This window comes from Emydura macquarii, unplaced genomic scaffold (assembly GCF_026122565.2).
Source record: "Emydura macquarii macquarii isolate MOO-44397 ecotype Brisbane River unplaced genomic scaffold, CSIRO-AGI_Emac_v2 contig_2473, whole genome shotgun sequence".
NCBI lineage: Eukaryota > Metazoa > Chordata > Testudines > Chelidae > Emydura > Emydura macquarii.
This window is the reverse complement of record NW_027132610.1, coordinates 28,630,136-28,657,052: the sequence shown is the minus strand read 5'-3', so window position 1 is coordinate 28,657,052 and position 26,917 is coordinate 28,630,136.

Here is a 26,917-nt window from a genome sequence, read left to right as displayed (position 1 = left end):
TCTGCATACAAACAGTTGAATGAGTCATTCCCTCCATTCTGGAGTTGGAAAGGACAGAACCTGTGGATCCTGGGCCCAAGAGGTGTAGGTGAAAATGCTTCCTACCTTCTCCCAGACCTTATAGCAACTCTTGCAGAAGGTTGAAGAGCTGAGTGGGGGAAGTAGTTAAGGCAGACAACCAACCTTACAGGGAATCCACGGGACAGTTACTACTGACAGTTTGATTTTAATTTTTTCTGTGTGAATGCAGCACTCCTCCCTGGTTCTTGAACCACAGCTTTGCAAGGGTGCTGGAGCCAGCCCCAGTCAGACCGGAAGGGAGCACCGTGCTACAGAGCTTGGTAGATCCCTGAGCGTAGCACGTTTTGGAAGAAAATGCAGTTTTTACATTAAATTAATTACAAAAGGATAAATGATGGACCAATAGACAAAAAAAAAAAAAAAAAAAAAAAGAACTTGAGGCATTATCTTCACAAAGCAACAGGCAAACACCTGGACTGGATGGATATCTAGCTGAATTCCATGAGACATCTCTACAATGAGATTATTCTAGAGAGTGATATTCAATGAACAATTTAAAAACAGGTGCAATATATAATATTCAGCTATAATATATAGATTGGGATTGGAGGGGGAGGTGGAAGAGACTGCTAGCCAGTTCTTACAGAGTGCTGAGCCGAGCCCCCTCAATTGCCTTTGAAGCCATTTGGATTCCAAGTAAGTGAGCACATTGCAAGGGGTACACAGCATTTCTCAGTATTAAGCTCCGAATGTGCTAAAAACAGTCAATCTACATCCTTGCTCATCATTTTTTTGCTAATAGTTTCCAGTCCATAGGTTTAGTAATGAGACTAGACATATTTTTCTTCAAACAGTACATGTGACTCAAGTCATCTATCAAAAATAGACATCCCACAGTAATAACAATGCAAGATTAATAAGCCTCCAAACTTGCCAAAAATGGAATAAATAAATTGCCATCATACTAGATGCAGGGGGAAAAAAGCATTTGCCAGGATTTGGATGCTTTTTAAAAACACGTTTTGGGCTTTATTCAGCCCCACAGACACAGAGGGTGTAAGCTGCAGCCCCCTGGTGTTCAGGAAAGAAAGAGGTGGAGATACTTCCAACAGCTGTCCCTGAATAGGCATCTTTGCTTGAGGTTAAAGTGGGTGGATCCAGTGTCAATTTATTTCTGGAGACCTCCATAAGCACCCAGTCAACAGAAGCTGTTAAAGGGGCAAGGGATGAGGCAAATTAGCACATTACCAGGGTGTCTTGACCTCCCCTTCTCCTCAGACAGACTTTCCCAATTTCTGAATGGACTTTCTGCTGCCAGTGGCCTGCAGGCTGGGTTCCACTGATTGAAAAAAACAAGTCTACTGTATTTAAATAGGGGAGTCTGTGATATCACTAACGTCATCATCTTATCTTTTTTCTATATTTTATTTTATAGATATAAATAAATGGAAGCAGAGTCGGCTATTGTCAACTTACTCCATTTTCTGAGAGAGATCTTAAGCTACAAACTATAGCCATAGCTATCAGGCAGAAATAGAACAAGCCAGTCTATTAAAGGAAGAGAAAGATGAATATAAAGAAATGACAGACCATCAGTCACCTGGTTCAGAATGACAATCTGTTTAATTTTATCTTTAACCCAAAGTATGCTAAAGACATTATATTTATTCTCATTCTGCATTTAAGTGCCGAGACAAAGCAAGATCTTTTTCAGTACATTGGGGCCTGACAGCCCTCACCCTTCAATCTGATTTAGTGCCCTCATTATCCTTTCTAAGATGACATTTTGCCCACTACCCTAGCCTTCTCCTAACCAATCCCAAGACCATCTTAAGTTATTTATGCACAGTCCTGCGAAGACAGCAAGCTTCATGTTCCTTGCTGTCCACACTAGCCGGCCCTCAGCATAAAGCTGCTCTGAACTTCATGACAGCTTCATGTCCCCAGTCATACCTGCTGAAGTGAGCTGCCTAATTTTCTGGCTGATGGAGAGGTGGTGGTTCCTGGCCAAGGGAAATGGGGTTGGTTCAGACTTGCTGTATATGGGAAACTCATCTCATCCAGCCCTGTTTTCCAGTGTCCACAGACACAGGCTTCCTTGGCACAGTGTCCCCTTCTGGCTTAGGGTAATGCCAGAAATTAGACGGTCCCCAGGTGACATTCATCTGGAAAATTGCCTGTCATTTCCCTAATGCAGGAACCAACATTTTCACATCTGGGTTCCCACAGTCAGGCTATTTAGGAGCCTAAATAAAAGTGGTCGGATTTTTCAAAGGTGCTGAGCACTTCTAGCTCCTTTGGCTTTAATGAGATTCCTGGGTGTTCAGCCACTCTAAAAATCAGGCTGCTTTTACTTAAGTACCTAACTCTAGACATTCAATCTGAAAATTACTGGTAGATTTTTTTTTCAAGAATAAAAGCCTAAAGTTAAATCCATACATAGGCACCTAGCAGCCTAAGTAGTGTGATTTTTCAAACGTGCTGAGCAATGAGAGATGGCATGCTCAGAATATCCAAAAACCAGGCCACTTCCTTAGGCACCTAAATCAGCATTTATTAGGTTTCTATTTTTTAAAAATCTTGGCCTATAACCTCTAATTATAAAACCATGTGGGACATCAGAAACACTGTCAATATTAAATAAAAGTTACTGAGCCCACTTTGCAAATTGAAATTTTAGACGGGTCACAGAAGGCATAAAATAGCTAGACACAGCAGTAACAAAAACTTAAAGACCAAGTGTCATTAAACTTTTATCTTCTATCAAATTCCATTTAGTTAGCTATAATCAACTAAAACTTAGCTTATGGGGCAAAGTCAGTTCAGTAAAAATGAATATCATACCCAGCCTATTAATATACAGTATGGATTATGTGAGAGCTCCTTAAACACTTTAAAAAATTAAATAAAGGTTCCTAAGGGAAAGAGGAAACAAATCAATAGTTTTCCATCGAAACATGATTCTCCCAATGAATGAAATTAAACCACTGAAGTTGAATACAGCACATTCCAGGCAGGCATTCCTAGAAGCCAGTTAAACTGCCCTCCTCTAGCTGACAACACTGAAACTGTATTCAGGCACTTCCACCTCACAGATATTTGCTTCCATATTTAATACTTTGCACTTCAATAGAACCTTTCATCTAAGACCCTCAAAGCACTTTACAAACATTAACTGTGTTAAACTTCACAAACCCTCTGAAGTATTATATCCTTTCTGACTAGAGAGAAATTGAGGCACGATAAGGTTAACTGACTTGCTCACAGCTCACACAGAAAATGCATAGCAGAGTTGGAAGTAGGACCCAAGTCAAGGCTTTTCCCATTGCTACCTCTATTCCGAACTCTGGGTATGTCTTCACTTAGGGCGGCAAATTTGCTGCGGGTTGATCGATTTTCCAGGGTCGATTAAGTGGAAGTGGAGACCCACTCAATCAATCTGGAAGTCGACTGAATAAAGCCGCGGCCCGGAAAAAGAGTAATGTTGCATTGACGGGAAGGCATTTCCTGTCAGTGAAGCATGGTGGGGACGCTGCGCTAATTAGAATTTAGGAAGTTGACAGATGAGACACAAGCTCCTCTGCATAGCTTGTGTATCTCCCATTGACTACCATCGAATTTCGCAGAAAGTGTAGACCAGGCCTCTGTCTCCAACACTCCCAGGAGTGAGAAGTGGCTGTGAGGGAAAGAGAGGTGAGGCTGAGAATGCCAGAAGCTTCTCCCACCCCTTCTCCACAGAGGCCCTAAAGTAGCAAGAAGCACAGATTTTGGCCAGAATTACAAAACTCCAGGCTATTCTGGTCAAAATGGGAATGCTGGCAAGTGTGTACATCAATAATTCACTTGTGTGTGAGTGCTATCATACTGTAGGTCTGACTGCTTTCTATATTAGCAAGCTGCCCATGTGAAACAAGAGCTGGCTAGCCTGTGTGTGTGCAGAGAATGTGTACGTTGTTGAGGCAGGCAAGTTTTGCTGTCAGGCTCCCACACAAGTGATCGGTTCCTGGATGGAATCCTTCATTGCTACCAGCTCTACTCAAAAAATGTGAAAAAGCTGAAATTGTTTTTTGCAGTAAGAACTATCAGCTTATCACTTTTATATGTTTATGGTATTACCAACCCCAGATAAAAAGACTGATCAAAATCCCAACGTAATCCTTTTTAAACAAAACAAAAATAAAAAAACCCAAACAAAAAAAAATCCCTCACATTTCTGGTCCAATCTCATGATTTTGGAGGTGGGTCTGACTTGATTTTTTTTAACCTTCTGCTCATCTCGTGTGTGTGTGTGTGTGTGTGTGTGTGAGAGAGAGAGAGAGAGAGAGAATTACAGTTGCCAATGTTCACACATTTATTAAAGTTGATTTAGCTTCTGCTGCAGGAGCTCTCACCCCCACATCTGTCTGTCCTTCTGCCTACCAATTCTGCCTCCCGTTCCCCCAAGCAGTTCTGCCCCTCAGTTACCCATTAATTTTACCTCCCACCAGTTCTGCCCCTCAACCCCCATCAGTTCTCCCACTACATTACTTCTGCCCTCCTGATCAATTTTATCTCCCCTGAGTTCTGCTCCCCCAGCTTCTGTCAGTTCTACCTCCCAGCCCCAATCAATTCTCTTCTCACATCAGTTCTGCCTTCACATCAGTTCTTCCCCTCCAGCCCCTCTCTGCTTCTTCTGCAGTTATTGGGGTTATTCACTGTCTCTCCAAAGCCTGGGGGGCTATAGTGGGGTCTTCCCTGTATTGGGTCCTGGGGTACCCAGGACTGTGAGTCACCTTGTTACCTCCTCTGCCTACTTGTGCTTAATTGGGTTTCAGCTCACTGACACCATCAGCTTATTAGCCACCCAAGCAATCTCCCCTGCGTTATGCCAGTCCTTACTTTGCCTTCCAGGTTAACAATAGGAGTACCCCCAATCCAGAGCCCACTTAACACTCACAGAAATATCAGGTCTGTGGTGCCCCAGGGAACATTGTACATACCAGCTTGTATGATTTTAACTTAGGATCAGCTCCTTGCTTAATACCACAGCATTGAGTTATAGTTCTAGTAAAAGCAACAATAAGTTTATCATCAAAGATTCAAGAGACAGGGAGAAAAGATAATGAAAGCAAAAGATTACTTATGAAACAAAATCATAACGTGCTTCCTAGAGATTTAGCTTAATTTAAGCTAACTTCCTGTCTGAAAAAGTTTCTTACCCCAAATGTCCTGTTCAGTGTTTCAACCAAGATTGGTTCTGATCCTGTTTTCATGAATGTAAATGCACTGCCCATATGCTTCCTAGGCGATGGGGATCTTTCTGTTCTCCAAATGTTCTCCAAAGACTTCAAAGTCTTGCTGTCCTATATCTCAAGATATAGAATTTGTCTTGAATGGCTGCACGAAAGGAGACCCCTGCTCTGTCCTGTGTTACAAGGCTCTTGGTCCCAGGCCCTAAAAGTAACAGTAACCTCTTAGCCCATGATCATGTTACCTCCTCCTCTCTCAGCATTTGCCTCTGTTGTTCCCTGGGCCTCTATCTGCCCCAGTGCTCCTGGAATGGGATGGCTTGCCCCTTAAGACTTTCTCTCTCTGGCCTTAAAGGCCAACATAGCCCACTGCAAGGATAATCAACTGAATACGAGTGAACCGAGGGTTTCAACTAGTTTGCAAACTTACTACAGTGTTTCCTAATGTTTTATGCAATGGATAGGAAGGAAATTCCATTATCTATGCACTAACGGCAGAGGGTCATATTTACTGCTGCTACAAGAGAGCCGTACTTCATCTCATTCAATGGAGTCATGCCTGCTTATTCCAGTGATTATCTGAGCACAGACAGAGGGGCCACTTGATGTTTTCATGTATCCACATTTAAATGATATTTTTATTTTAATTGTACCAGAATGCTTTAACAGGGATGCCAAAAAACAGCTACATAGAACCTTTGTGTTACAGTCTCACTAACCTGCCCTTTCTTCATCTCCAAATGTAATGATAACATCTCCCTGTCAGTACGGATTCTGTATCTATTTGGCACTCTCAGGCTCTCTCAGCAGGAACAACTGCAATGCCTGCTGATCAGCTTAGCCAAGTTAACTCTTTGACTGTCTCTTTCTTTGTTGGGCTAATGAGATGATATAGGAGCGTGTATGTCTGTGTGAGAGACTTTTCCTAGGTCACATGTAGGATCTGTACAACTAACTGTGAGAAAGTTTAACTGGGACCCTATTATTTTCCATTCTTGCTCCAGGGAAGGTTGTTGAAGTAAAAACAATATTCTCTATTTTTGTCACTGCTGGGTAGATGTGGACACTTGTGTATCTTCATTTCCTTACCAATGAGGGAGGACAGGAAAGGCAAGGGTGCTGAATAAGTATTTATCAAAAAAGAAATTATAGTTATAAGAGCTATTAAATGGTGAGAAATGTATCTGACTGGTTGTGTGTGTGTGTGTGTGTGTGTGTGTGTAAAATAATTTATCTGATTTAATGGACCAAAAGATTATACTCCTGTAAATCCAGGCTAACTCCACTGGATTTATTCTGAATTTACATTGGTGTAACTCAGGTCAGAAACGTGTGTGTATGCGTATGTTGTGGGAGAATGGAAGTGCTAATGTATCATAAGCAAAATAACACAATATTTTCAGGATGTTGAGTATGTTTTGTTTTCATTGCCAGGGCTGTCATATATAAGATCTGCCTTTCAGAGAGGCCTCCAGTTTAAGTCTCATTGTGTTATGATCAGAGAACAGGCTCAAAAACACAACACAACATTAGAAAAATCGGAAGAATCTGGCTCTCTGAGTGTGAGGAAAGTGGTGGACCTGATATACCTTGACTTTAGCAAAGCTTTTGATATAGTCTCCCACAGTACTCTTATCAGCAAGTTAAAGAAATATGGGTTGAATGAATGAATGATAAGATGGATAGAAAGCTTGTTAGATCATTGGGATCAACAGTAGTGATCAACGGCTCAGTGTCTAGTTGGCAGCCGGTAACAAGCGGAGTGCCCCAGGGGACAGTGCCGGGGCCAGTTTTGTTCAACATCTTCATTAATGATCTGGAGGATGGGGTAGATTGCACTCTCAGCAAGTTTGCAGATGACACTAAGCTTTGGGGAGTGGTAGATTCACTGGAGGATAGGGACAGGATACAGAGAAACCTAGACAAATTGGAGGATTGGGCCACAAGAAATCTGATGAGGTTCAACAAGGACAAGTGCAGAGTCCTGCACTTAGGATGGAAGAATTCCATGCATAGCTACAGACTGGGGACTGACGGGCTAGGCAGCAGTTCTGCAGAAAAGGACCAGGGGTTACAGTGGACAAGAAGCTGGATATGTCAACAATGTGCCCTTATTGCCAAGAAGGCTAATGGCATATTGGGCTGCATTAGTAGGAGCATTGCCAGCAGATCAAAGGAAGTGATTATTCCCCTCTATTTGGCACTAGTGAGGCCACATTTGGAGTATTGTGTCCAGTTTTGGGTCCCCCACTCAGAAAGGATGTGGACAAGTTGGAGATAGTCCAGAGGAGGGCAACAAAAATGATGAGGGGGCTGGAGCACGTTATTTATGGGGACAGGCTGAGGGAACTAGGCTTGTTTAGTCTGCAGAAGAGAAGAATGAGGTGGGGTTTAATAGCATCCTTTAACTATCTGAAATGGGGTTCCAGGGAGGATGGAGCTAAGTTGTTCTCACTGATGGTAGATGACTGAACTAGGAGCAATGGTATCAAGTTGGGGGAAAAACTTTTTCTCTAGGAGGGTGGTAAAGCACTGGAATGGATTACATAAGGAGGTGGTGGAATCTGCATCCTTAGAGGATTTTAAGGCCCAGCTTGACAAAGCGCTGGCTAGGATGATTTTCACTACATTTTCAGAATTTAGTTGGGGTTGGTCCTGATTTGTGTAGAGGGCTGGATTAGATGACCTCCTGAAGTCCCTTCCAACCCTAATCTTCTACGAGTCTATGAACAAAAATGTGCAAACTTCCTAATGATGTAAAAAGCAAACCTGCTACTTCACTATAATACTTAGGATTTGTATTGCGGTAGTACCAAAAGGCCCAATCAGGTTCAAGATCCCATTGTGCCAGGAATTGTCCAGAATCATAAGAAAGTCTCTGCCCTAAAGAGCTTATGGTATAATTTAAACAGTGTACTATAAATATAAATCTTTAAAATCCAATGATTCTGTAAGTAGAGTAAAGAATAAAAAATTCATGCTAATTTCAATAAATATAAAAGGTCTAATTCTCACACCAATGTAAATCAAAAGTTAACTTTATTGAAGACAGTGGAGTTATGCTAGTGTAAAGACAGTGTAAATAGAAAGAGAATTGGGCTTTAGAGAACTTTGGACCTGGCTTTTGCACCTCTTGACCATAACTACATTTATACCCTGAGACAAATTACCTAACCCACTATCATTAAGAAAACAGTCACTCTGTAAACGTCTGCCATCCTCTCCCAACAAGAATACTGAACCTTATTTTAAAGTTCTTGAGACAGACTAATATTTAAATGATGCCAGTTTCCCATTATCAGGAACCAAATGCAATAAACACCTTATTTTCAGAATTACTTTATGGAAAGTGATATAAATCAGAAATTAACTTTAAGATAAAGCACCATTCTGACAAAAGTACATTACAATTAGCATTAACTGTATTGATTGGCCTATAACACTGCATCATTTACCAATACAATCTAAAAACATCTGCTGTTCTGTGACTGCTTATTTAGGTGGAAGTTTATGAGTTTTCTGTGCTAAATATCTTTTTTAAAATCACTTTTTCTTTCCAGTTACTGAATGGAAGTGAGAACACATCTTACTTATAAATGGTGCCAGTACTAGAAAGAGATCAATAGGATGCCAGTGATAAAGTTTTAAAGGAAAATATGTGGCAATAAAAGGAGAAGAAAGGTGCTATTAAAATTATTAATTGCAACCAAACAATAAAACTGTTGTAAAGAATTCCAAAAAGCATTTCAGAGGAGAAAGCATAGTAATATTTATCAACAGCCCTGGTGTGATTTATGTCACTTATCACATATGTATAAGTTAGGAGATTCACCACGAAATAATTCTGCTCTGTACGTATGGGGTGAAGGTCTGTATTCCTGGGTAGGTACATTTTTGTATATTTGATGTGCTCTGCTTAAAAAATTCAGGGATCAAAAATGTCATTATTTGAATAGACATCCCTTTTTTATCTTTGAAGAGAACAAGCAACAAATAATAGGTATGATATATTGTTGAAAGACTGCTGAGAGAGATTGGCCACATTTGTGCTTTAAAGGGATCAAAATCAAGTGATTACAAGGACAATCAGCCCTCCAAAGGAATCATAGACTGCTAGAAATGAAAAAGTATATAACATCCTCCCATTCCTCTGATTTCCGATCTTGCCCCTTGCTATGGATTGGGCCACTTTCAGTCATGTTCATTCAAGGGGATAGGCACTACAACAAAAATGTCTTTGAGAAGATAGAACAATAAGACAAGGTAATGGGAATACCATTGTGAAGACCAAACCTCATACATACACATGTGTCAAAGGATTGACTGTGGCTACTTCTGGTCAGGAAAGGCCCAAAGGAAATGGGTTTGAAATGTTTGATTTACCTCCAGTTTCAGACAGGAATCTAATGTGCAGTGTCCAGTTCTGTCCAAGCTGAGGGATTGTGACTGCCTGAGTGATCCTTTGGGTACAAATGACAAAGCAGTAAACTTACAAGTTGGAAAATCATTAAGAAGTCTTCACGGAGGCAGAGTCAAAGCTCATCTTTTTCAGTGAATTTTTGGCTCTCTTTTGTACATATCTTCCAGTAAAACCACTTATTTCAGAGGGTTCTGACCTTCTATGTATGAGCAGTGATAAATGAATGATGAATAACAAAAAAAACCCAGCTTCTGCACTAGTATGTTCATAACCAGCAAATGAAGGAGGAATGGGCCAAAAAGATGTTTAATCGGAGTCAGTGGTTACCCAGTTCCCTTAGAAAGTAGCTGTCACACAAGGTCACAGATAGAGAAACTGAACTGGACACTGTATTCAGTGGGGAGCCAGTGCTAAGACTAGAGCAACAGTTGACATAGGAACTTGTGTTGCTAAACAGAACCGTCAGTACCAGTTGAAGCTATCACAGGGTGTTGAATTCCATGCCTCAATATAATGACTTGCAGAATTTAAGCCTGGTCATCATTAATGTGTGGTTCATTTTGTACACATCTAAGTCTGATAGGATAGGTTTCAATCTTTTGTTCAGCCATCAAAAAAGAGAACATTTTTGCACCTGTGGGTATTTACACATCCTATAGCAGTAAGGACTTCAAAAGAACTCCTCATCTGGGAATCAACTTAATTTGTGGCCAGGTGCTTTCAATAAACGAGGAGACAAGTACTTCTAAATTAAATTATTCCTTTCAGCATCATGTCTGTCTTGCTTAGGTTCAACCTGAGCCAGGTCTTCATCCATGTGCAGACACCAGCTGGGCACTGGATAGCTGGGAGATAGTGCTAATTAAGCCCAACGTAAAGGAGATATATAACTGAAGTCATCCACATATCACTAACACCCTCAGCATGGATTGTCTCATAATGACTTCATGTAGATGTTAAATAAGATAGAAGAAAGGATTGCGTATCCTGGGATTACACTGGTTTGGACTTTGGAGGGGGAAACAGTTACCATCACAACCTTCTGGGTGCTGTCTGACAGGAAGAACCTGGGCCATTTCCATTCATTTCTGCAGCCTTTCAGAAGCAGGACAGAGTATAGGTGTGTGGGGTGGGGAAGAATAGACCAGGACACAATGGAAGAGAGAGAGAGAGGCTTGTGTAGAAGAGGACAGAATGGATGAGAGAAAATGGAAAAGAAAAAACTGACCGGGCAACTAAGAGTGGGTATGGTACAGAGAAAATAAAAGGCAAGAGGTAGCAGGTGACACACAGAGAAATGCTGGTAATAAGAGAATGATCTTTAATTCAGGGCCCAATTCACATTATATAGCTGAGGATTTTTCATAGATTCCTAGGCCAGAAGGGACCATTGTGATTATCTAGTCTGACCTCCAGGTTATAGAACTTCCCCAAAATAATTCGTAGACCACATCTTTTGGGAAAACATCCAATCTTGATTTAAGAATTGTCAGTGATGGGGAATCCACCAGAACCCTTGGTAAATTGTTCCAATGGTTAATTACTCTCACTATTAAAAATTCACTCCTTATTTCCAGTCTGAATTTGTCTAGCTTCAGCTTCCAGCCATTGGAATGTGTTATACTTTTCTCTGCTAGATTGAAGAACCCATTATTAAATATTTGTTCCCCATGTCCATACGTATACACTGTAATCAAATCACCGCTTAACCTTCTCTTTGTTAAGTTAAATAGATTCAGCTCCTTGAATCTATCACTATAAGGAATGTTTTCTAATCTTTTAATTATTCTAGTGACTCTTCTCTGAACCCTCTCCAATTTATCAACATCCTTCCTGAATTGTGTGCACCAGAACTGGACACAGTGTTCCAGCAGCAGTTACACCAGCATCAAATATAGAGGTCAAATAACCTCTCTACTCCTATTCAAGATTCTTCATGCATCCCAGGATTTCATGAGCTGTTTTGGCCATAGCATCACACTGGGAGCTCATGTAGCTGAATATTCACTACTATCTCCAAATCTTTTCCCAGAGTCCATGGCTGAAGTTAGTTTAGCTATTTTCAGTTGGTACTATTACAGTAGAGGGTACCAATCTGCCAGTCCATCATAAGGTACAGCTGCAACAAAAATAAAATAAAACAAAATAAAATAAGATTGGGACCACAGTGCTAATATCTCATTTTTTCATTAGTCCGAATTCAAGATTCACTTTACTCACATATGGAAGTGATTTTGATTCTCTCATTCTTAGTCCTTGGGGCTAGATCTTGAACTCCTTACTCAGGGTTTACTCAGTCTTTATTCAGACAAAACTTTCAAACACTTCAGAGAGAGGTTTGCCTTAGTAAAAACTGAGGAAGGATCTCATGATTTGGCCTCATGTTTGTTCACATCATAAAACTAGCAAAAGATTAGCAGCTTCTGTTTGGCTGATGGTGAGGAAGGTGAGAGACAGGCAGGCCAAGCCATAAGATGGGATTGAGATGCATTAGAGATCTGTGGGGAATTTTTCATGATACCTATTTGCTCTGTATCTGGCTCAACTAAGTGCTATTAGTTTTGTACATTCATGAACACTGAATTTATCCAAAAGTTGGTGGCGGGCAAAGAAAAAGAACAATAGGTGAGAGGTTTTAGGATAATTAGGCCATAGAAAGTCTAATACAATGCAAGGAGGATTTCACTGAGTGATTCAGTCGCAGAACTGACTAGCGGTGACAGAGCAGGGCACCGTTTGATATTTCAAATCAAGCAAATTCAGGATCAGAATGTTTTCTTCCCAGTTGAATGCTGAGCTTGCTGAGACCATGATTAATAATTATTTCACTAAGTCTAGGTGGAATCCTACAAAGAATTCTCTTTTATCCTGGCAAAAATAAATGGATGATATGGCCAGAACTCACAGAGTTGGCAGAATTAATTGGCATGTCCTCCCATCTCTGTTCCAGCTGAAAGAGCCTTCAGTATTACAGGTGTTATTTGTTCTTCCAAATAGGTGTGTGCACACACAAGCAGGTCATGCTTGAGGGTCCAGTCCTGCTGACAGTTGATTTTATTAAGCTGAATTTGCATGGGTAACAAACATGTTTGAATACTAATATTTTTACTATCATTTGACTTTACAGAAAAAAAGCTAATAAATACCAATGGAAAAAATGAGCACAAAGACAGAAATTAGAAACACAAATACCAATTCCACATCCCCAAACTTGTTGATAGTTTTCGATCCTCCTACCCTTCCTTACATTCACACTTTTCACTGTTTCTAATAATAATATTAATTAACTATATGCTGTTCTACGCTGAACTTTTATTTTTTGGACTTTCTTATAACAACCATTCTCCCTGAAGTAAAGTTCTTAGACTGAGATTTGTTACAACAAATAGAGATGTTATTGGTTTTCTCAATGAGGATTTAAGGCCCTCCAGACATGGAAGTTTGCCACCTGCGGGTGGGATTTTCAACAGAACCTAACTGACAGGCAGGCACACAAGTCCCACTGACTTGAAATTGCAAACTTTGATGGAGGAGTACAGCCAAGTAGATGCACTTCTGCTTCTTGACTTGTGGAAGTTCAATATATTGGAAGTCGGTGTTGGCTGAAAATATAGCATGAGTTATTTGCTTATTGGTTGCATTTTTGAATTTGTGTTATTCTTACAGTAAGAATGTTAAAGTGGCCCTGGACTTGACCTTTTCAGCAGAGATGTACCTTATAAGTATGAAACTTCTTGGTAGGCAAAAAATTGCTATGTAAAAATTTGAAATCCTACTGACAAATTAGGCAGCTAAAGAAAGAAATATAGAACATCCACTTTACCAATTTAAGTCCTGTACAAAAGGCAAAGTAAACAACACACAAGTAAAAAATCTATTTTTTTTATTTATAAATTATTTTTAAAATCCTGGTTTAAATTAATTTTTTGTTAAATACCCTTTTCCCCTAAGCATTCTGACATCATCTGCTTGCAGTATATTGAGTGTGATATATCAGCAAAATATGCCAGCATGTCGGCATTTAAAAAGGCAATAGAGTGTAGAAGGAGTTTTCTTTTTTACCTCAACATCTCTTGTTTAGACAAAACAACTTATTCCAGTGACAGCTAACAAAGAGGGTATTAAATAAGGGCAAATGATCTGAACACCTGTGTTGGATGCCTAAGTAAATTATTTGCTCCTGGGTAAAAGGCAGCAGACAGCAGGTATGTCCTTCCTGCTACAGCTCTAATTTATATTGAACTTTTATTTCATGAAGTCCCAAAGCCCAGTCCTAGCACTTTACATTAAATCAAATGACTTTGTCTTTGACTATGTTCATGCTAGCGAGGTGTTTCATGACTCTTTATTGAGACTTAATTAAGATTATGCTTAGTACTGAATTGGTATGCACAGTACCTGCAAAATCTTATTTTCTTTGTGGTGCAATTATTGTCAAATTATTTTGATTCCTTACTCTGCTGACCAGAATGAAAAGCACAGCAGTTCGCATAAATGGCATCCCTTTAAGTCAGTTTTTTATCCTAGGGCCATATCCTGGTATAAATGGACATAGCTTAATTTGACGTTGATAGTGCTATGTCCATTTACAACAGTGAAGAATATGGTTCCTATGATTTAGGCACTCCTAACAGAGCACAAGACTGTCCAGGAGGGAAAGGAGCAACGCAAGAGAGAAATTCTGTAAAATCCTGGATCTTCCCTACCTCACACAGCATACGTGTGCCTAACGGTAAAGTGGTGATGCCTTTCTTTCCTCGATGCACCCACTGCAGTCACTAATACAGATAGCCCCAAAAGCAGCTCAGATGAACAGGGCTACAAGCTCACGTATCAGCCTGCTGGACTTCTGTATGGTGAGGCATTGGGGAGTTGGGTCCCAAGGAAGAAAGGGAGAGAGGAAGAGGGAAAGGAAGGAAGCATAAAATAAAGGAATGATAATAATAATTAATGAAGAGGTAGTAGGGACCCTTTACGTACAGAAAAAAGAAAAGACAACATTAAAATAAAAAAAGGATAAGAGAGAAAATGGACAAAAAGGGGAGATGGAAGATTGTGTGGTGTGTCAGGGACGGACTCGCTAATTCATCACTACAAAGCAGAGCTCAAAGAAAGGGTTGATTAAATTAACTCTAATAGTCATGCAAAAATTAAATAACTATTGTGATGTAAGTGTAACCATGAAAGCTTCATAAGAAAATAGGGTTAACTAGCTGGTTGATTCAAATTCAATTTAAGCATGAATTAAACATGATGAGCACAGGGCTAATGAAATTGAAGCCAAATTTTGGAAATCCATTAACAGTTCACTTTTAACATATGTCACATGCCTCACATATGCCAAGCACATCACGAACGATACAGGGCAATCAACCGTATGCCTGGTACTTTTCAGGTAGTGACCTATTGAGTGAAGCAGCAAGAACAAGTTGAAGACACAGCATGTGTGTTGGGATCCTCCATTCTCCTGGAGGCTAAGAAAGAGACATTTTACTGTTGCCAGAGGCAATACCAGCTTCAGAGACAGGCCCAAAGGTAAGTAAGATGTATACTTTCAGCTACAGAAGGAACTGAAACAGCGTAATGCATGCAAAGGTATATATCTAGGAAATTACTTTAACCATTCACAAAAATACTTAAATCTATCTATAACTCCTACACATTTTCTTTTCCCCTTAATTAAGATATTTCCCATTAAAGCCAGGCTTGAAAAGTAACACCTGCACTTCTAATGCAGTAACATTTCATTTTTATAAACACGCAAAAAGGCAAGAGATAGCTGAACCCTCCAGGCTTGTGGTGGTTGTATGTTTTGTGACTCCAGGGCTAAAGTCATCCCTGAAGTAGGACTACTGACTGTAATAGGGCGGGGCCAGCGCAGGAATGTGTCTGCCCATTCTAGGAATTGTGGGAAGAAATGGTCTCTAGACCTGAAAAATTCACTTCCTGGCAGGACCCAAGTTTTGCTGTTATGTGACAAAGGTGTGTAACCTACTCTCCTTAGAAATGGGGACTGACAACTGCTGCTTTTTATGGACGGAATATTTTTTTTCTTGTGCCAGACCTGAAGCTCACCCATACATTCAAATCAAATGTCATCTGACTCTGGCATCCAATTCTGACTTCCAGGAAACCCTAATGCACTGATTCAGGGGTTGTCCAATATTCAACAAATCTTCCATCTCTTAATTTGCCATAAGAAATTGAGTCTAGCTAGGAATGAAGAGACAGTTGGCTACCAAGTGCAAAGTACCTATACTAAGGCCATCACTTGGGGTGTGAAACTGAATTGAAATCACATATTATGCCATTCTCTTTAACAATCTCAGCGTCCCCTCTTTCTGCTGGGGTTGGAGCCACAGAAATATTGAGCTTTGCCTCAGTTTCCTGAATGTTGGCTGGGATCTTGGCCACAGCAACACTGACCTGTGTCTCAGATTTCCCTTCTTTGGCTGAGGTGTTAGCTGCACCAACAATGAGATTGACTTCAATTTCTCCCATTTTAACTGGGGTCTTAGCTTCAGGAACACTCAGCTGAGGTCACAGCCATAGCAATATTCAGCTGTATCTCTGTTTCCCCAATAAGGAAGGGCAATTGGCTCACCTCTATGGGGATTTACATAGGTTTCCTCCCACCTGCCCCCTCAGAGCCATCTGCATGAAGAATGAATTGCATATGAATACATTTAAATGTTCTTTAACCTGTTTTTGCCCTATTCTGATTTGTGTCATTTTCCCTTTATTGTTAATATTGTGTTAAGCATTTGGTCACAATTAATCTTTTTAGTTAAAACTGAAGCCAAAGAGTCATTAGGCACCTTTGACTAACCCCCAGTGTAGACAGCACTAGGTTGATGGGAGAATTCTTGGGGAGGTAGAGTACCTACACCAATGGGAGAACCCCTCCTGTTGGCGTAGGTAATTTCTTCACTGAAGTTCTACAGTGGTGCAGCTGTAGCAGTTGATGTGTAGACATACCCTTAGCCTTTCTGATTTTGTCCTACATGTCTGTCCTATTCTTTTGCACTTAGCCTTAGCAATATCTACGTTTCCATTTTTTGTAGGATTCCTTTTTGACTTTTCAGGTTACTAAAGATCTCCCAATAGAGCCATATTGACCTCTGACTGTTCTTCCCATATTTCCTGTGCATCAGGGTAATTTGCTGATGTGCCTTAACTATTGTCTCTTTGAGAAACTCCCAGCTCTCCTAAAATTTCTTTTCCCTTAGAAAAATGGAACCCCATCTATCAGTTCTTTGAGTTTGTTAAAATTTTTGCAAAAAAATTGTTTTTGAAATCCACTGTCGTTATTATGCTGCTCTCACGTCTTCCTTTCCATAGAATCATGAAGCCCGTCATTTCCTGATCATTTTCACCCCAACTGCCTTCCATCTCCAGATTCACAATCAATTTCTTTGTTAGTCAGAATGAAGTCTAAAGTGGCTGTCCCTCTTGTTACTTCCTCCGCCTTCGGAAACAAGCAGATGTTCTCAATGTATTCCAAGACGTTACGGGAGATTTTGTGTTTGCCATATTACTTTTCCAACAGATGTCTGGGTAGTTACTGTTCCCCATTTACTAGCAGGCCTTCTGTTTTGGATATTTCTGTTATTTTTTTGGGAAGTGACTTGTCCATTGCCTCCTCATGATTAGATGGTTTGTCATAGACTCTTTCCATGACATCACCTCTGTTTTATTCCCCTTTTATCATCAACCAGAGACTTTCAACTGGTCTGCCTCTCACCTCCTTCTGAACCCCAGAACAAGTGTCACATGCTTGATTTACAGTGCAAAATCTCCTCCATTTTTTCCCTCTGCTTCTCCTTCCTTGTAACAAGCTATACTCTTCTACACCAATATTTCAATCATGAGATTTATCCCACTAAGTCACTGTGATGCCAACTAAGTGTGCACTTTGCTTGTATACTAAGATTTCCAGTTCTTCCTGTTTATTCCTCATATTTCTTTAAAAATCAAACAAGAGTCAATGCAACCACAGCCCTAACCACACAATGTCCCATAAAATCAGCTGCAGGTCTCCACAGCTCCACTTTCATTTAGTACAGCCATATGACGGGCTAAGCATCCTTACTCTCGTTTAAGTCAGTGAAGTTTAGTGTCACGCTGGTTGAATTGGGGGATTTTGATGTCAAAATCATAATAATTGATATGAGATATGCCATGTCAGGTAGTGTTAGAAAGGCTATAATGTGCTAAGTAAGATGATGATGTTTATGTTCATGTGTTACAGGTGTAATGGAAGTTATGATTATGGTTAATATATCTGTATTTCAAATTGTGCTGTGTCTGGGCGACACCCCAGAGATGGCTGCAACACTAGCCTGCTTAATGGGCCATTAAGGAAATTCACAGGAACAATGGGCCCAGGGGGAGAAGCCAGGGATATACCTGATGAGTCACCAGGACTTACTCATGTGACTCTGGACTCCATCTTATTCCTGTAAAATTCCACAAGCTGCATGGCAAAGACCAAAGGACATAAAAGGCAGCTGCCCGAGATCCATTTTGTCTTTAGTCTGCCTTTAGTCTTCTCCTATCTCTGGATCAACTCATCTACAACTGAACTGAACTTAAGCTGTGAAACAAAGGACTGAGACCCATCCAGGTAACCAGAGGGATTATCAAGCCTGCAAACTCCACAATTCTTCTAGAAACCTGATATATATGGACTTTCAAATCAATTGTATGTATCTGATTGATTGATTTAATCCTTTAACATTTCTCTTATATTTTGTTTCTTTCTTTTTGTAATAAACCTTTAGTTTTAGTAACTAAAGGATTGGCTGGCAGCGTGGTGATCTGGTACTGTGGCTGACCCTTTGGGGTCAGCAGGAACCTTTTTGGTAAAGAGCATAAAGTTCTAAATAGCTCGTCTCTTTACTAGACTTAGTAGCTGATTGGGAGCCAGAGACTGAAATGTAGTAAAGGCGGGCTGTGTATATTTTTATTTTGTCTTCTTGAAAACAAGTGTGGGGAATCATAAGCACTGTTTGTGTCTGGCTGGGAAGCCTGACTTCAGTGTCACCCACCAGTGCTGGGAGAATCTGCTCTCCTTTTACAGCCACCCTGACCTTGGCATTTTCAGGTGGCTACCCTAGGCATGGATGAGTCACGCCCAGTACCTGATAGGAGGTACAGAGTATCTTGTAGGACCAGGCCCCCAGCCCTCTCTTTGGTCCCTCTGTCCCACTATGCTTCTTCCTAATGCAGCACAGAAGGGCCAGCACTGTTGTAACCAGGCTTCGAGCAGCAATACATTTCACTTAGGGCTACAGCAACCGCACTGCTGTAAAGTGTCTGCTGAAGATGCTTTATGCCAAAGGGAGAAAGCTCTTCTGTCGGCATAATAAATTCAGCTCCATGAGAAGGTCTCCTGCCGACATAGCGCCGTTCACACTGACGCTTAGGTCAGTGTAACTCACGTTGCTTAGGGGAGTGGCTTATTCACAACTCTGAGCGACGTAAGTTATACCAAAGTAAGTGGTAGTGTAAACTTGTCCTTAGTGGAGGAGGCCAGGATGTGAAGGAAACAGGACCAGATGGGTTACAAAGAAATTCAGGGAGAGAAAGGACTGAAAGGAAGACGTGGCTGGATCATTAAGGGAAGGCAGTCAGGACATTTGTGCAACATTACTTTTTTTTTTTTTTAATCAATTCTAAAACACATTCTTAAGAATCAATTGGTGTTTATTTCAAATACATCACAATTTAATAAGGCCAAATTGTGTGTGTGGCAAAATTTATTTAGAAGACTTCACCTGGAGTGATATTCTTTATTCTCCCTGTGTACAGTATCTGTTGCAAGTTATTCCATGGCAATATTACTTGTTTTATCTTGAAATCTGATTACTTTATCACATACAGATTAATGCATCTTGTTTTTGCCTCCTGGTAATAGCGCTCCTATTCTCATCTTCCAGCAGAAACGTACACTTAAATAACACATGCAAAGTGTAAGAAAGATAAGGCCAAAGAGAACACCTACAAGGCCGTTGCAGCACTAAAAAAAGACAGGCAGGCAGACAAGTGATGCTCTCTTTCCACCCTCCCTAGCACATTGAAAGGAAACATATTTGCACCACTTCATAGGATTTATCCACATATAGAGTTGTTCCTGATTAACTCCATATGTGGATACTCTTGATTCCAGAATAAGAGTGTCTGATACGGAATTAATCAGAAACAGTTAATCAGGTATAATTCCATATATATATAGACAAGCCTCACCTACCGCATAGTGGCATTATTTATCAATCAGTCTAACCACAACTGCAAATCTGATGGAATCAGAGAAGTCCAGTATTTCATTTGTAAAACACCTGGGCACCAGGGTGGAGGGACATTTCATAAAGCTCTTGAGCTGCCAGCTGAAGTAAAGAGAGTGTTTAATACATTTAAACAAATGATAACTTAAACCACAGAAAAAGAGAGATAAGGGAAAATACATTCCCTAGCTGAGAAGTTATTGGGCATTTTGAAATAGGAAACAGATAACAAAAGTAATCCCCTGTAGACTAACCCTTCTTGATAGTTAAATAGATAAGGTAGTGGAGGAGCCCCACGTTCACAGCAGTGGAAAAAAGATGTTGTGGTCTGCAATGTTGGTAGATACCTTGATTGGAAAATTGCTTTTATACAGAGCCTTGGTTTACCCACCCATTTGTTGCTACATGTTTCTTGGTCCAATAAAGCAATATCTGGAGATATTCTAATATTTATAGAACAAACAAGAAGTTTTTCCTTTGACAGGGATTCCTCTTTTATAATATTTCTTGCAAAATCCCATTCAGACCAATACAAAAGCAGTGCTGCTTTAAAACCACTTCACATTTAAACCAATCCCATTAAGCATGACTTCAGCTGTCAGTTTCAGTTATTTTTTGAGGTGTCAAAGATTCTCGGATTTGAAATATCCCATTCATTTGTTCAATGAGCTTCTGAAAACTGTCCCTAACCATTTAGTAGGAAGTCGGCACAGATTATGCAGCTGACTGCCTAAACAGCGGGCTATTTTAGAATTAAGTGCAACAAGTTGTTACAATTGTTCTTGCCATCCAGTAGAACATAGCGCTTGCTAACCCAGGAAAGTCTTATCTAAATAAACTGCTGTGTTTCTGTCATTGTTGCAAACTGATAGTGCAAAGAGAATTTTGGATAGGATTACACTGATAGCAAGACCTGTGCTGTTGTCTATACAAACGTGCCTCATATCAAAAAAGCCAAGAGGAGCAAGCTTTTCAACTTCACATTATACAAGCCTTGTTATCAGTGGAACAGACTACTTTAGATGGAAGGTTCAGGCTGATTTGCAACTCATGATACAGTTCCACAGGAACCAGATATCCATTCTGGTGCATTGATATGCATATTCCCAGTATTGGAAAAATGTTCTCTCTCCTACTTATGTAGATTCTGGAAACAGCTTTTTATACCCACCTGCAGGTACAATATAAGCACCTGCAGTGGACTTCTAGCCATGAAAGGCACTGTGGCGAGCTCTTCCAGAGTGCATTGTTTCCCTGCCCTGCAGTTGGGTAATAAAAAATTGATCTAAAGATCAGTACAGGCAATGGTGTTTGTATAAAAGAGGGAAGGAGGAAAGAGGAAACAATATTTCACTGATCCCTGTGCTTTCTATTATTTACCTTTGACCTTCCACAATGAGATCTCTTTTGGTTATTAACAGTACCCTCTCAGTGCAGAAACAGTAGTGAAATAATTCCTTTCCCTTCTCTACTGCCCCATATTGACACACCAGGATGCACATCCTCAGCTTATGTTAAAACCTGCTGCAGTGTACTTTTCACCAGCTCCTTTCAATCTCTGCTTTTGATTATACAGCAGTCAAATGAAATCAACAGCCTTTCATGTCTGTGAAAAGTTAAGACACAAGTTATTTTAAAAGATGGAATCGGAACAACTGGATTAAAAGGTAAAACGGCACACATCTCAATAGATTTGAGACTTTGTCATTCTTTGGGAGGCTTGTGCAGTCAACTAGGTAATCCATGTTAACATCGCATCTTCAGGACATTGACCCTGGTTTTAGTCAAACATTCTAGAAAAGGGATTCATTCCTTCTTAGTTTCAAAGCTGTTTATCTGGCTTAGAAAATAACTGCTTTAAGCAGAAGACTTTATACTTGTCTGAGTAAATTCTGTTCCAATTTTTATTTTGGCCACAAGTCAAAGATAACAGCTGTACACTTGTGGGTTCACTGAACTTTACGTGCTTGTTGGCCACATCACTGACTAAAGGGAATAACCAATAATTAGAACATATCAGGTCATCCTGAGAAAAAACGAGTTTTCTCATGTTTGGAAAGGGCATGTGACTCCTCCCTCTGATTTTCCCAAATGTGGATCTATCAATCAAAGAGCATGGAGCTGCATAAACCAATCACAAAGCCATTATTGTTGTAGTCCCGAGGAAAAAAATATTACCAACCAGAATTGATGCAAGGTATTGCACAAAGGTTTTCAACTATATTTAGTTTATTTAATTTTTAGCTCTGTGTGTAGCCCTGTAATAGGCCCAAATAATGCTAACAAGCAGTGCATTCATGTATTCTTTGCACATCTGCATTCCTCTTCATAATGGTGTGTGACTCAGACTCAAAGCTTTAGGTTTTTTTCTTAGTTAAATCAATACAAGTTTACATAAATATATGTTTCTGTTTTCCGATCGTTCCTTCAACAGCATTTAATCTATTTCCTGACAAGAACAACAACAAAATGTAGCAGGGAGGAAGCAAAAAAAGAGAGACAGAAAATAGAGATGATTCAGATTAAACAGCTTTAGGTTTACCTAAACATTTCTTTTTTCTGAAAGTAGAAATCTATAACAGCATGGAATTTTTATTAGAAAAAATAAAAAATGACCCAGTCTTTGAAAATTTGAACTGTTCAATTTCAAGCTATGTTTTTCTTGTTGTTAGCAGTGCTGAGCCTCTCTAACATGGAATAGAATGAAAATTGGTTTTATCTACTCTCGAATCCTCCTAACACAGGGGTTGGACCCAGATTTCCAGGACCACAAGGTCCGAGTCTGTGTCAAGATGGGATCCACGGTTCAAGCCCTATTGCTTTTCAGTATAGACACAGCCTCACTGGACTTGTGCTCTGGGAGTCTGCCAAAGTTTCCCACAATCCCATGGACCAACTTTCTTTGTCCTCTGGACAGTCAGGTTTGGTGCATATTCAAGTTTTTCCCACACAACACCAGGAACAAAGGGCTAAAGTGGTCAAATTTTGGGATGGCATTAGCGAGTCTGGAATATGGGTAGTTGGACTCAGGCCCACATAATGCAGTGTAGAATTGCAGCCTAAGAATTTAATGATTCCTAACCTAGGGATACAAATGAGTGTTAATGCTCAAGCCCCAGGTTAACAAACCCAGAGTCTGCTAACTCGAGTTCTATTAAACCTGGGCTTTTATTGCAGTGTAGACATACCCTAAGAGGACAGAACCTCCGCACTGCTGTTGGCAATAGGCATGGGCTCAAGTCCTGGTTTAGAATTTACAAAATACAGGCAAAAGATAGCTACAGAATGGTAGTAGTAGTTGTACAAAACATCCCTAAATTGCGCATTCTATAGTATGATCAGTTTTAATATATACTATAGTTTTAATGCTATCTTTTTGAAGGGAGTAGACTAGTGCTGTGTTGACATATAGCAAATATATTTAATATATATATATATATATTAAATATATATACATACACAGTCAGTTCACTGTTTACAAACTGCCATTACGATGAATTGTTCAGGCTGCTGGGACTATGCGTTCTGTCCTCCATGTTATTTCACAAATGGTATCTATGTTACCTTATGTTCATATAAATTATCCACATACCTGTGATGAAGCATGTACACTTCTGGAATAAGGCATGATCATTTTTAATTATTCCAAAAAGATAGGGGCATCAAAGTGCTAGGTATTACTTAAGAGGAGAAATAATCTTGACAATATCCCTCTGGGGTCCCATTCCCAGTCCGTCAATCATTTCTGCAGTTGGGATGGTTGACTTGCAGGCCAGCATTGGTGTGCATTTGCAGAACCCGCTTCATCTCCTGACATACTTTTGAGAGATAAGTGTCCAATGCAGTAAAAACAGCCTGAGAATGTACATGGAGGTTGGGTAATGCAGCTGTAACCCAGCTGAATGGAGTAAATAAGGGAAGAAACAGGAGGAAGGACACGTAGTTTCTTGTTTTGGGGCCTCTGTGCCTACAGGCTTGCTGGAGCTTGACAGGATGATGCTAATGAAGTAACCAGAACATTCAGAATCTGGGTTGTGGTAGTCATTAAAGATGTTCAATAGTTGTTTTGCAGTTATGTAGGAAGCTTTTGTTGTGGGCAAACTGATCAGCAGGACATGCCCATAGTCACTGTCTGAAGGCTAAGTCAACTGGATCTCTTTGAGAAGGAAGCTATAAAGAGACGAAGTTGGAGACAGATGGGGAATTCAGCAGCTGAACCATACAGGGATAAGAGGTATCCATTATGAAATCTTTTCTCATAGACTGTGTCAATCCATTTGGATCCAGATGCGGTACTTCTTATCCTACTGTGAGCCAGAGGAGGACACTGGAAGTTGCTGCTGGCTGTGAGAGTTTAAGATTGTTGTTGCTGAAGAAAGGCAAAGGAGTTGGGAGGAGTCTGTAGAACTGCCACCCTACGTTAGCTGTAAGAACTCAAGGGATATATATATTTTGAATTGCACATTTTGCAGGGAGAATCAGCCCAAGAGAAAGTTGGAGGGAAGTGTGTGTGTGTGTGTGTGTGTGTGTGTGTAAGATATACATTTCCGTGGCATTTTGTAACAGCTAGAAGCGTGGAAGTTTGGTTAGAAACACCAAAGGGCTATCACATAATAGTTGGTTATGAGAAATATTCATAACCAATTCACATATTGCTTAGAGATTATTTAATTTTATCAAATGTTATTTTTAACTATGTATGTTGTTCTCTCGGTCAAGAGCAATTTTGTACAATGTTAAATCTGTGTCCTGATAGAACTGAGTTCTGGCCTATGCTTCAGCAGAAGATTAAGTTGAATATTATTCTCTTGGCCCTGTTACCCATTACACAATTCCTTCTAATGTCTGTTTCTCTCTGGTAGAAGCTTTCCTCTGCTCCATTGGCTTCTTTTCCAAACAATTCAAAGCTACTAATAATTCATTTAAAGGGGTGGAGATGGAGGGAGTGAATTTGGATAGGAATGGGCAGAAAAACAATTAAATATACCTAAGGTAGCCAATTCCATTTAGTAGGATAACTTTGCTTGGTCCAGCTTATAAATAATAGTTTCCATGAGCTTGCTTGACTACAGACCCCTGATAAGAGGATGGGAAAATTAGTTTTGTGGAAGTCTGTCGGTCTTAGGATAATATTTCTGACTAACTCTGACTTTTTTGAAAGCCCACTTGAATGGCAAGGAAGGGGGACGGTTGTTTGCTAACCCCTGCACAGAGCAGAATGAGGAGAGCATGAGCATTATGGAAATTAATTTTATATCCTGAGACATGACTAAAAAGCTGAATCTATATAATTAAATTTGATATTGAGGTTATGGGAGAAGAGACACATTACAGGATGTCATCAGCATATAATGGGTAATTTGTTATCAGATCCTGAAGTCTCTACTCCCTGAATATCAGGACTATTCCTTGTTACTTATGCTAGCAGCCCTGTTGGTAAAACAAATGAGAGAGAGCGTTGCTATGCTAGAGGTTCTATTAAACCATTATTTATTAATATTGTAGCCAGAGACTGACAATAAAGAACCATAACATTCCAAAGTGAAGGCAAGAGTGAAATTGCACTTTCCAAAGGAGCAAATGAGAACTCACCCTTGATTCAAACTGGATCTCAGCACCCTAAGCCAGTAATACTTCATCCATGGCTCAAGCCAAATGCAGATTTTCATGGTCCTACATACATCTCTTGTGAGATCCATGCATCTGACTGGAGCACCACTCCCTCCAGTGGAATGTAAAAAGTCCACACCTAGCATACTCAGAAAGCACTGATCAATCAGAACTATGGTTTGGGAACCAGAGTGCTCTCCTAGCTGCTGGAAGGGGAAAAATAATGGGTAAATGAGATTCTACTCTCTGAATGTAACCCCATCCCTCATTTGTAAAAAGAGTAACATTCTTCCCCATTTTTACCTTTTCTGTAGTGTAAATGTTGGTTCTTACTCAGAGATGTCTTTTTTTCTTTTTATGCATCTGTCATATTATCTGGAGAAAGTTTGTGAACTGTTAATATTTTGCGGTAATTAATTGGATTAATTTAGTTTATGAACATTTATGGTAGTCATATAATCCTTACCCTTAATGTCTCTGAAATCAATGATAAAAATCCAAACCCCATTGAAGTCACCCAACGACAATTCAGACCTTTCAGTAATTTACAGTAAGTTCTCAGCACCTCACAGAACTGGGTCCTGTATTACTTAAACAAAATACACTTTATCCATAAAATGAAATAAATTAGGGTTGTCTGTAACTACAGGCAAGTCTACACTGCAATCAGAGGTGTGCCAGCAGCACATGTTGACACACCCGAGCTAGTTTTGATCTAGTTAGCTCCCATGGCAGGAGCACAGAAGCCATGGCAGCATGGACTATCATGGATATCATGGACTATCAGGCAGGCTTGAGCCCACACTGCCATGGCATCACTGCTATCATTTCGAGCGAGCTAGATTGAAGCTGGCTCGGCTATTTCTATGTGTGTGGTAATCACACCTCCGATTGCATTGTAGACATATCGTGAGTATGGTGCTGACTTCAGAAAAATAGCGACACCCAAAATGCTCGCAGTGCCCAGATATAAAAATATGCCTAACCTTGCTCCTCAGTTCCTGTTTTTTCATGATTCGCGATTTAAATCAGAAACATGGAGAATAAGTGCCAGAAAGCTATCACTGTTCTGAAAGGAGGTTTTTGAAAAAAGAAGGTAGTAAAAAATTGTGAAAACAAGATATGTTATTGTTTTTGAACAGTGAAACACTTCATACATTAATCATCAAGCAAACATTATGTGTAATTGCTGTTCTAGTTCAAATACAATGTCTGTTCCCCAATTAATTCATTCGGCTATAAGTAGTTAGAATTTTATGATCATTTTCTATTTTTTTCCCAAATGATGGCCTAACATGTGTTTTGTAATTCAAATAGAAAAATATTGTAGTCAATGAGCCTCCTCTCTCGTG